This window comes from Brachionichthys hirsutus, chromosome 1 (genome assembly GCF_040956055.1).
Source record: "Brachionichthys hirsutus isolate HB-005 chromosome 1, CSIRO-AGI_Bhir_v1, whole genome shotgun sequence".
In the NCBI taxonomy this organism is placed as follows: Eukaryota; Metazoa; Chordata; class Actinopteri; order Lophiiformes; family Brachionichthyidae; genus Brachionichthys; species Brachionichthys hirsutus.
This window is the reverse complement of record NC_090897.1, coordinates 8,437,272-8,446,553: the sequence shown is the minus strand read 5'-3', so window position 1 is coordinate 8,446,553 and position 9,282 is coordinate 8,437,272. Positions and strand designations below refer to the sequence as shown.

The 9,282-nt window shown below is 45.1% G+C and overlaps 1 pseudogene; it reads left to right on the top strand.

Annotated features, from left to right (window-relative positions):
* The first annotated feature begins 4,229 nt into the window (after positions 1-4,229).
* Positions 4,230-5,843, top strand: LOC137897429 (UDP-glucuronosyltransferase 2C1 pseudogene; annotated as a pseudogene).
* The last annotated feature ends 3,439 nt before the right edge of the window (positions 5,844-9,282 follow it).

Below are 9,282 nucleotides of genomic sequence, written 5' to 3'. Positions count from 1 at the left end.
ATCAGCGGAGGCACTGGATCAACCCAGCTGGTCCCGCTGGCATGACAGAGCTGCAGAACAACAAATGTCAAGATCCAGAAGCCTTCGTGTGTGCAAACAATAGAAACATCTGAGCGCTGGGAGCACGGCTTTTATCTTGATTTAAGGGTTCAATTCCCAAATCAAAACCGATCAGCGATTTAATTTACCAGGCTGTGTGAAGACATATTTAAAATGTGATTTGTATCAAACAACAAACTGCATTAACTAACTACAATCCAAGAACTCGCACTCCTCCTCTCACTGTGCTAGCCTGCCCCCCCCCCCCCCCCCCCCCCCAGGAACAACACGCTTGACCGGGTGTATACGAACCGCAAGGACAGCTACAGGGCTACCCCACGTCCCCACCTCGGCCTCTCTGATCACATCTCCATCATGCTGGTCCCTTCCTATCGTCCTGTGTGCAGGTCCACTCGCCCAACACAGAAATCCACCACTGTGTGGCCCGGTGATGCTGCCTCCAAGCTGCAGGACTGCTTCGAGCGGACTGAATGGCAGATCTTCAGGGAAGCGGCAACTTATGCTGGAGACGTGGACCTGGAGGAGTACACATCATCTGTCCTGGGCTTCATCAGCAAATGCGTTGAGGATGTGACCACCACCAGAACAGTCACTATTCACCCCAACCAGAAACCATGGCTGAACGGTGAAGTTCGCTCTCTCCTGAAAGCCCGGGACTCAGCATTCAGGTCTGGCGACGCTCCAGCACTCAGAGCGGCGAGGAGAAGCTTGATATCGGGGGTAAAGAGGGCCAAAGCCTCCTATGCTCGGAGAATAGAGGGTCACTTTTCTTCCAACGACCCCCGGAGCATGTGGAAGGGCATCAGTACCATCACGGACTACAAAAAGAGAGTCATGGAGTGCCCCAGGGACCCGTCTCTTCCGGATGCCCTTAACACCTTCTACGCTCGCTTTGAGGCCTCCAACACGTCACCCTGCACAAAGCTCACGCTTCCACCAGGTGAGCTGCCCCTCAGCCTGGCTGCTGAGGATGTGATGAGGTCCCTGCGGAAGATCAACCCCCGCAAGGCTGCAGGCCCAGACAACATCCCGGGCCGGGTTCTGAGGGACTGTGCCGATCAGCTCTTCGAGGTGCTGACCGACATCTTCAACACCTCATTGTCCCAGGGCTCAGTGCCGACGTGTCTGAAGACAGCCACCATCATCCCTGTCCCCAAGACCTCCACAGTATCATGCCTGAACGACTATCGGCCGGTTGCTCTGACTCCGATAGTCATGAAGTGCTTTGAGCGGCTGGTGATGGGGCACATTAAGGACAGCGTCGATGACAGCGTGGACCCCCATCAGTATGCGTACCGGAGGAACCGCTCCACCGACGATGCGATCGCTTCAGTGGTTCACGAGGCCCTGAGTCACCTGGAGACCAGAGATGCTTATGCCAGGCTGCTGTTTCTGGACTTCAGCTCGGCATTTAACACCATCATCCCGCAGACTCTGGTCAACAAACTGGTGACACTGGGGCTGAGCCCATCGATGTGCAACTGGGTTCTGGACTTCCTGACAAACCGGCCGCAGACTGTGAGAATCCGCAACATCTCCTCCGCCCCCATCATCCTCAACACCGGCTCCCCTCAAGGATGCGTTCTGAGCCCTCTGCTGTTCACCCTGCTGACGTATGACTGCAAAGCCAAGTACCCGAGCAGTCATATCGTCAAGTTTGCAGACGACACAGCAGTGGTGGGACGCATCCTCAACAACGACGAGTCGGAGTACATGCAGGAGGTGGAACATCTGGTGCGGTGGTGCAGAGATAATAACCTCTGCATCAATGTGAAGAAAACAAAGGAGATGATTGTGGATTACAGGAAAGGAGGCTACACCCCCCCTCCCCTCCACATCGGAGGAGCGGCTGTCGAGGTGGTCCAGAGCATCAGGTACCTGGGCGTGCACATCGCTAGCGACCTGACATGGAGGACTAACTCAGCCGCCTTAGTGAAGAAGGCCCACCAGCGCCTCTACTTTCTGAGGAGGCTGAGGCGAGCAGGTATGGGCTCCCCTGTCCTGGCTTCCTTCTACAGGTGTGCGGTGGAGAGTGTCCTCTCATCCTGCATCACGGTGTGGTACGGCAGCTGCTCTGCTGCAGACAGGAAGGCCCTGCAGCGGGTGGTTAAATCGGCCCAAAGGACTTCGGAGAGCAGCCTACCCACCGTGAGTGACATTTACAGCAGGAGGTGCAGGAAAAAGGCAACCTGCATCATGAAGGACCCCACCCACCCTGCACACGGACTATTTTCCCCCCTCCCATCTGGGAGGAGGCTGCGCAGCATCAGGGCCAGAACCACCAGGTTCAAAAACAGTTTCTTCCCTGATGCTGTGAGGGTTGTGAACAGTGGATAACTCGGAGGCCAAATTTTCTGCACTGCTTCCGTGTTGGACCCAAACGGGGACCGTGCAATCACTGTCACTTTGTGCAATCACTGTCACTTTGCCACTTGTCACTTTCTAATGTTGTGTATATATTTACTTTAAGTTGAATGAATGTGTGTTGTGTGCCTCGAGCTGGGACCTGAGTGCTGTTTTTCGTTCGTGCATGAGAGTGTATGAATGACATTAAAGATTTCTTGATTCTTGATTCTTGATTCTTGATTCTTTCCTCACTAAGCATGCACATCTTATGTGTGTACCTCCTCAGAGTGTCTCCCATTCACACACGATCCAGAGAGGCCGTGGCGGTGGGAGTCCTGGTGACAACGACAGTGCTGCTCTAGCGCTCCTCCATTCCACGGAGATTCTTTTTCTCGCCTCATACAGATGCTGCTTCTCTCCCCCCCTGAGTACATCCCAGGCAATCCACTCTCATAGCCTCCTCCTCATCCTTTGTAGCTCCACCCCCTCTCATCGTCACGAATCTGAGAAAGACACACTCGCTCCCACAGTATCAGGGAATGCATTGAGATTCTGCTGCATTTTTTTTTTTTTTTATGAAAGTTTCAAGGTCGTCACGTTTCCACAGCTATGTGAAGCTATATTTTGTGTTTCTAGATCCTCCTGTTCTCTCTGTACATGAGAGGGTGTGCGCTTCTATGGTGACGGGATACTGTGGGATCTAGAGCTGTTACATGGGATTAAAAAGTAAGATATTTAAAAAAGATAAATATACGATATGCTATATTAAATGTGAGTTTTTCCTTCCACTCATTTTTTCACATTTCAAATCTGACATGTGCTTTATTAAAACATTTTTAAAAACTGTTTACATATCTTTATAGTCTTAATAATAACTTGATTTTCTTATTTTCCCATGATGATGACATGCTTTGTGATTTTTGTTAAACTCCATGTTCAGATCTTAATGCATGAAAGGGTTAATATGCGGATCTCGCCGTCAGGAACTTCCTCGTTGCTGGTGTTTACGTCCACGCTGTTATCCAAAGCGCTCCTCCCTGCAGGGGTGAAGTCTACTCCGTTACTCCGTTACTGCCTTGAAGCGAACTGCCTCCACAAAGAGACGCTATTTAGACACTAACAACAGTAAGTACAAATGCTGTTTGTTCAGAATGTGTGACGCAAATCTCTATTCTGCACAAGTATTGATGATAATCAGACGTCGTGGTCGTGCAGGAAGAGAACGGAAGCTGGTGTTTGCGGAAATAAGCAGATTTGGAGGTTATAAAATAGATTTTAATGCAGACGTAATTAGAATACTGTCTTAAATTCATCCGTAATCAGCGTGTTAAACTGAAATACAGCCGTATTCTGAGCTGTAAGGTAAATATACACGTTATAACCGACTCATTGTTAGTTTACTGCTAAATGCGCCTCAGGAATCGTGCTGAACGACCTGATGACGCAACAGCATGTCTATTATAGTAAAGCTGGCGCGAGAGCGACGTGATTACATCCGGGTTTCAAAGTCAGGTTGTTCAGTGTGACGTCATTCGCAGAAAGTTTAAAGAGTACCATGAAAGTTACCTAACAATTTATAAATAGAACAAAAATATTGTAAAATTTTCAAAAACAGTTATTTTTGTGTGTTTCAATTTAGAAAAAAAAATGTACTTTTACATTGTATCTTCTGGACTACATGCACATGTACTATGAAGTACTTATATTGAGTGCTTATCTCATTTCAGATGGGGCAGTTTGGTCTTTGCAGTGCCGTGCTGCTGCTTGTTCTCATTCCTCGAGCCTGTCAAGGTGGCAATATCTTGGTTTTTCCCGTTGAAGGGAGCCACTGGGTGAACATGGACGTCCTCCTCCAAGCATTGCATTCAAAGGGACACAATGTAACTATTCTGCGTAACAGCAAAAGCTGGTATATAAAGGACAACTCTTCTTATTACCATACGTACACTGTGGAAGTGGAGAGGAGTTTAAATCAGAAATACATTTTGGAAATGTTGTCTGAGGTTATTGCATCTGAGAGGGGGTCACTTCCCTTGATAAAGTTCCTCAACATGAACTTTGGAATGTTTGGCGCTTTCATCGAGGCTCACGTGATCATATGTGAATTTGTGACAGCAATGCTAAATGACCAAGTCTTGATGAGAACCTTAAAGAACAGTCATTTTGACTTGGTCCTTACTGACCCCTGCTGGGGTGGTGGAACCATTTTGGCGAAATATTTGGATCTTCCTTTGGTTTATAACGTCCGCTGGCTAATTGCTGTAGAGGGTCATCTTACTATGGCTCCTTCGCCTCTGTCATACATTCCTATAACAGGATCTGGCAACACAGATAAGATGGCATTTTTTCAGAGAGTTAAAAACATGTTTATTTATATAGTAGCTCAAACGCAAAATTACTTCTTGGCTAAGCTAGTATACCAAAAGGTGTGTGACAAATATCTTGCGCCTGGCACTGATTTTTTGCAGTTGGTGCTGAACGCAGACATGTGGCTCATGAGAGTGGACTTTGTCTTCGAGTTCCCTCGTCCCACGATGCCAAATGCTGTTTATATTGGGGGATTCCAGTGTAAGCCTGCCAAACCTTTGCCTGAAGACCTGGAGAAGTTTGTGCATAGTTCTGGAGAGCATGGGGTCATCATCATGTCTCTGGGGACTTTTGTGAATAATCTTTCAATGGACATCACAAATGAGATCGCTGCAGCTTTTGCTAAATTACCTCAGAAAGTCATTTGGAGGCACAAAGGTGAAAGACCAGCTACTCTGGGCAACAACACGTTACTCGTGGACTGGATGCCACAGAACGATCTCTTAGGACATCCCAAGATGAGACTGTTTGTGGCTCACGGAGGAACAAACGGTGTTCAAGAGGCGATTTATCACGGAGTCCCAGTCGTGGGACTACCTGTGTTTTTTGACCAATACGACAACCTGCTGCGTCTAAAAGAGAGAGGAGCAGCGAAGATGCTGGATCTCTCTACGGTGGACAAGGACGACAACTTCCTGAAGGCCGTACATGAAGTTCTGACGGATCCGTCCTACAAGCTGAGCATGCAGAGACTCTCCAGGCTGCACAGAGATCAGCCAATGAAGCCTTTGGATACTGCCCTCTTCTGGATGGAGTATGTAATGAGACACAAAGGTGCAGCTCACCTGAGAACGGACTCCTACCGAATGCCCTGGTACTCCTACCACTCTGTGGACGTACTTCTGGTATTTGCAGGAGCTGTGCTGCTCACACTTTTATCCATTTTCATTTTGATCCGCTGCTGCTGTACCTTATTGTGTAAACGGAAAGTCAAGCTTGACTAATCAATCCAGGGATATGAATTTTGCACATTGAATCAACAAAAATGTATATGTTATGAATAATAAAATGGTTTACTTTTTTTATTATTATTAATGTTTAACCTGTTTGACTTTATATTTACACAACATTTTCACACTTTCTATAGACACAATTCAATTATTTCACTTTATGTTATGTTCATTTGTGTGACCATCGTAATTCAGCATAGTAAATATTCTATGAATTAAATGGATGCTAGAATGAAAACTATCGATAAAATACCAGGAATAAAGAGCTTTAGTTATGTTCTTGCTTTTGTGTGTCCATTAAACACTGTGGTTTAACACTTGAGTATTTCATAATATATCCCCTTTAATGTAAGATGCGTCCTAATAAAATAATTAGATCTAAATCTAAATAATAGGCAGGAATGAAAACATAAACAGGAACTTCACGAGCAGATGTTTTATTTCCAAATTTATCCCAGATATTAACTAGAGGCAGAATCACAGTCACTATCATTCTGCAGGCGGTAGTAATTCGGAGTTGATGTATATTTCAGATTCACCTTGTCACTGGGGGTGTGGTCTAGAACTAACTAACTAAACTAATCAAAGAACTCCTGCAAAGTGAAACATTTATCGATTGGAATTGACTTTTAAAGATGTAGTTTCTGTTGTTGAACTGATTCTAAGATGAAGAATGAAAATGACTCATTCATTCATTCATTGTAATTACCTGTAAGAGGATGCACATATCTCTGAAATGATCATGATATCTAATCAACTCAATTTTACCATAATCCTCATCTATGTTGATCTTGCTTTAAGGAAGTGAATCAAGGGAAAATCAAACAGATTAAGCAGGATAAGCCTGGCTTATTTGATAAACTTGCATTAAGAAACAGGCCTGTGTTCTCAAAGGATGCTTCTGTGTACTTATTGTAGATAAGGACATGCCATTTTTATAGGGTCATTTACTGCTACAAAATGAGACAGCTGCAGTATCTGATACATTTTTTTAAAGCATTTAAGAATGATAAAACAGCTTATATGGACTAAAACAATTTATCGTCAAGGTCATCTGAACTAAAGCAGTTTATTGTCCTTAGGGAAAGTCAAATAATTGAAGAATGTTTTCACTCCCAATAGTGGGTCTATATTTGTTTCTATACTTGCCCTGAATAGAGCGTCCCACAGGATGACATTGCAGATATGCCCCAATTCCTAAATTTATGTAATGCTACACGTAGCAAGAAATACTAGTATAAAATGCACTTCATGCTGCAGAAATCGGTCAATAGATCCATTGATCCACAGACTCTGATAGATCAAACCTGGCTTTAGACATAAAGGTGCTGCCCACCCGCGGAGTGGCTCACACAAATTACCAAGAGTGTGTTTGTAAGGATTATAGAAACTAAAGCGCTATAATGACACGACTGTGAAAAATCCCTGAGGGCTTTACTTCAATAAATAAATTATTTTATTACAAAATAATTTTGAAAAAATACGTAATGCAAATACCGTTAGAGAACTTGTATCTGCATCCAGCTCAAAGGCCGTTTGCAGTCAGAAACAATTCATCGTGTACATGGTGTTTACATGCCTTGCTGTCACAATAAAAAATAAAAAAAGAACATAAACAATTCTTAGGAATATCTGCAAAGGATGAAACACTATTGGGTGTAGCCCAGCTGTATGTTTGTGGTAGGAAAATACAAATATTTCAAGTGAAATTTCACTTTGATGGAACATTTCCATTAAACATGTCCATGTTAGCTGCCTGGTGGATTCCTGTTGTAGCAACAAAACACATGGAAAAAAATACAATCTTCCAAAAGAGTCGAGGTTTCTCACAGTTGCTGCTTGACATTTAATGACTACTAAAAAGTCACAAAATGCCCCAAAGTGAAACATCGCTTGGAGGAATAGTGACGTTTTACACGAGTAATTCATCATTGCATTCATAGGAGGTGCATTATCTCTTGCATTAATGTCGCACGTCTGGGCTGGTTGGCTGCCCATCTGAGAATGAATCTTCGAGACAGGCCCTTATAAAATTGTTAATAATCACTTGTACAATTTAACATGATGTAATGGTGGAAGCTGTGAGCCAAGGCGTTTGCCCCTCGTCCTTGGCCTTTATGCTATAACACTAATAACCACGTGTGAGCTGTACCTTGTTCTCCTCATGTCTCGTCCAAAAGTTAATATATATCTAAATATAGCAACTTATTCCTCAAATTATGAGTAACAATCAACAAGTTGGTGGTCTTGGAGTGTAAGACGAATGCAGGCCGGACACAATCCTGGTTTCACAATCAGTGATGTTACACAAACACACACACACACAAGAACAGAAACACTGTATTCATATATTTACTGTAACTTCGTATGGAAGCATCGTTGAATCCCGCGTGTCCAACAGGCAAAAAGTATGGAAAGCTCTGTATACATTCTGTTCACTGTATTTACATGTGTCCATGTCCTGCTTGTGGTGATCTCAGTTGTCTCAGGATGTTCTTGTCCGTAGAGAACTCATCCTGAGAACAGTGAGCTCAGCTACGTCTGCGTCCTGCATCTCCTCCTCCTGCTGGCAGCTCTCTCTGATTACGTACACGACGAGACCCACACAGATGAATATGAGGAGGATTATACCGAGAACCTGGGGAAGAGCGGAGTAGCACTCTGGTTAGTAAACACAGACGGAAAAGGTGTTCTTTTTCCATTAACAATCTGTAACAGAGCCATTGCAGTAGCCTCCAAATGAATATACTGGATTTCCTCCAGTGCATGCTTTTGAAGGGGGAGCTGTCTCCGCTCCCGTCATCCGGCATAACCTCCTGTACCCGTATAGGACAAACGCAACTCACCTGAGAGAAAACAAACAGCTGCTGCGAGCGGAGCATCAGTTCCTGTGGGGTGACATTTCCTTCACTGATTGGCTCGCACCACTTTTGGGGAGCTGCCTTGTCAACGAGTACAAATCTACCCTCCCAGTCTGTCATGGCACAAGCAAAGTACTGGCCGTCGAGGAACAACAGAATGAGCCACACAATAGCAGGGACGAAGCTGGAGAGGGAAACCGTCTTCCTGCACCACGTATCACATCTGCATCCTTGAATGATCAGCATCAGGGTGAAGGCCATGACGGCAGGGATGATGAAGAACGCTGACGAAAACACTCCATTCCACGTAGGGTTGCAAGGACACTCAAACTCCAGCTCCACCAGCTTCTCCAGTCCCATGAGGATGAAGCCAAAAGCCACATTTGACACCAGAGGACTGTTGCTAAGTTCATTTTTCAGCTTGGTAAGCCATTGTTGTCTACTTTCCATACTAGATGAACCAAAAAATGAAGACAGTCGTTGTAAAAAGCCCCACAGAGAGTCCGGCGTTGTGCACACATTGGCAACAGCTTAGTGATGCGTAATTAACGCATCCAGGGGGTAAGTTTTCCCCTCGGGCAAAATGCCACACTTCCACTCTGATTGGTTTTGAACAAAGGAGGGCGTGCCGACTGCGCTGACATTCCTGAAGCTGATTGGTCCGTGGCAGGTTGGAGGCGGGGTTACATTTTAAATGA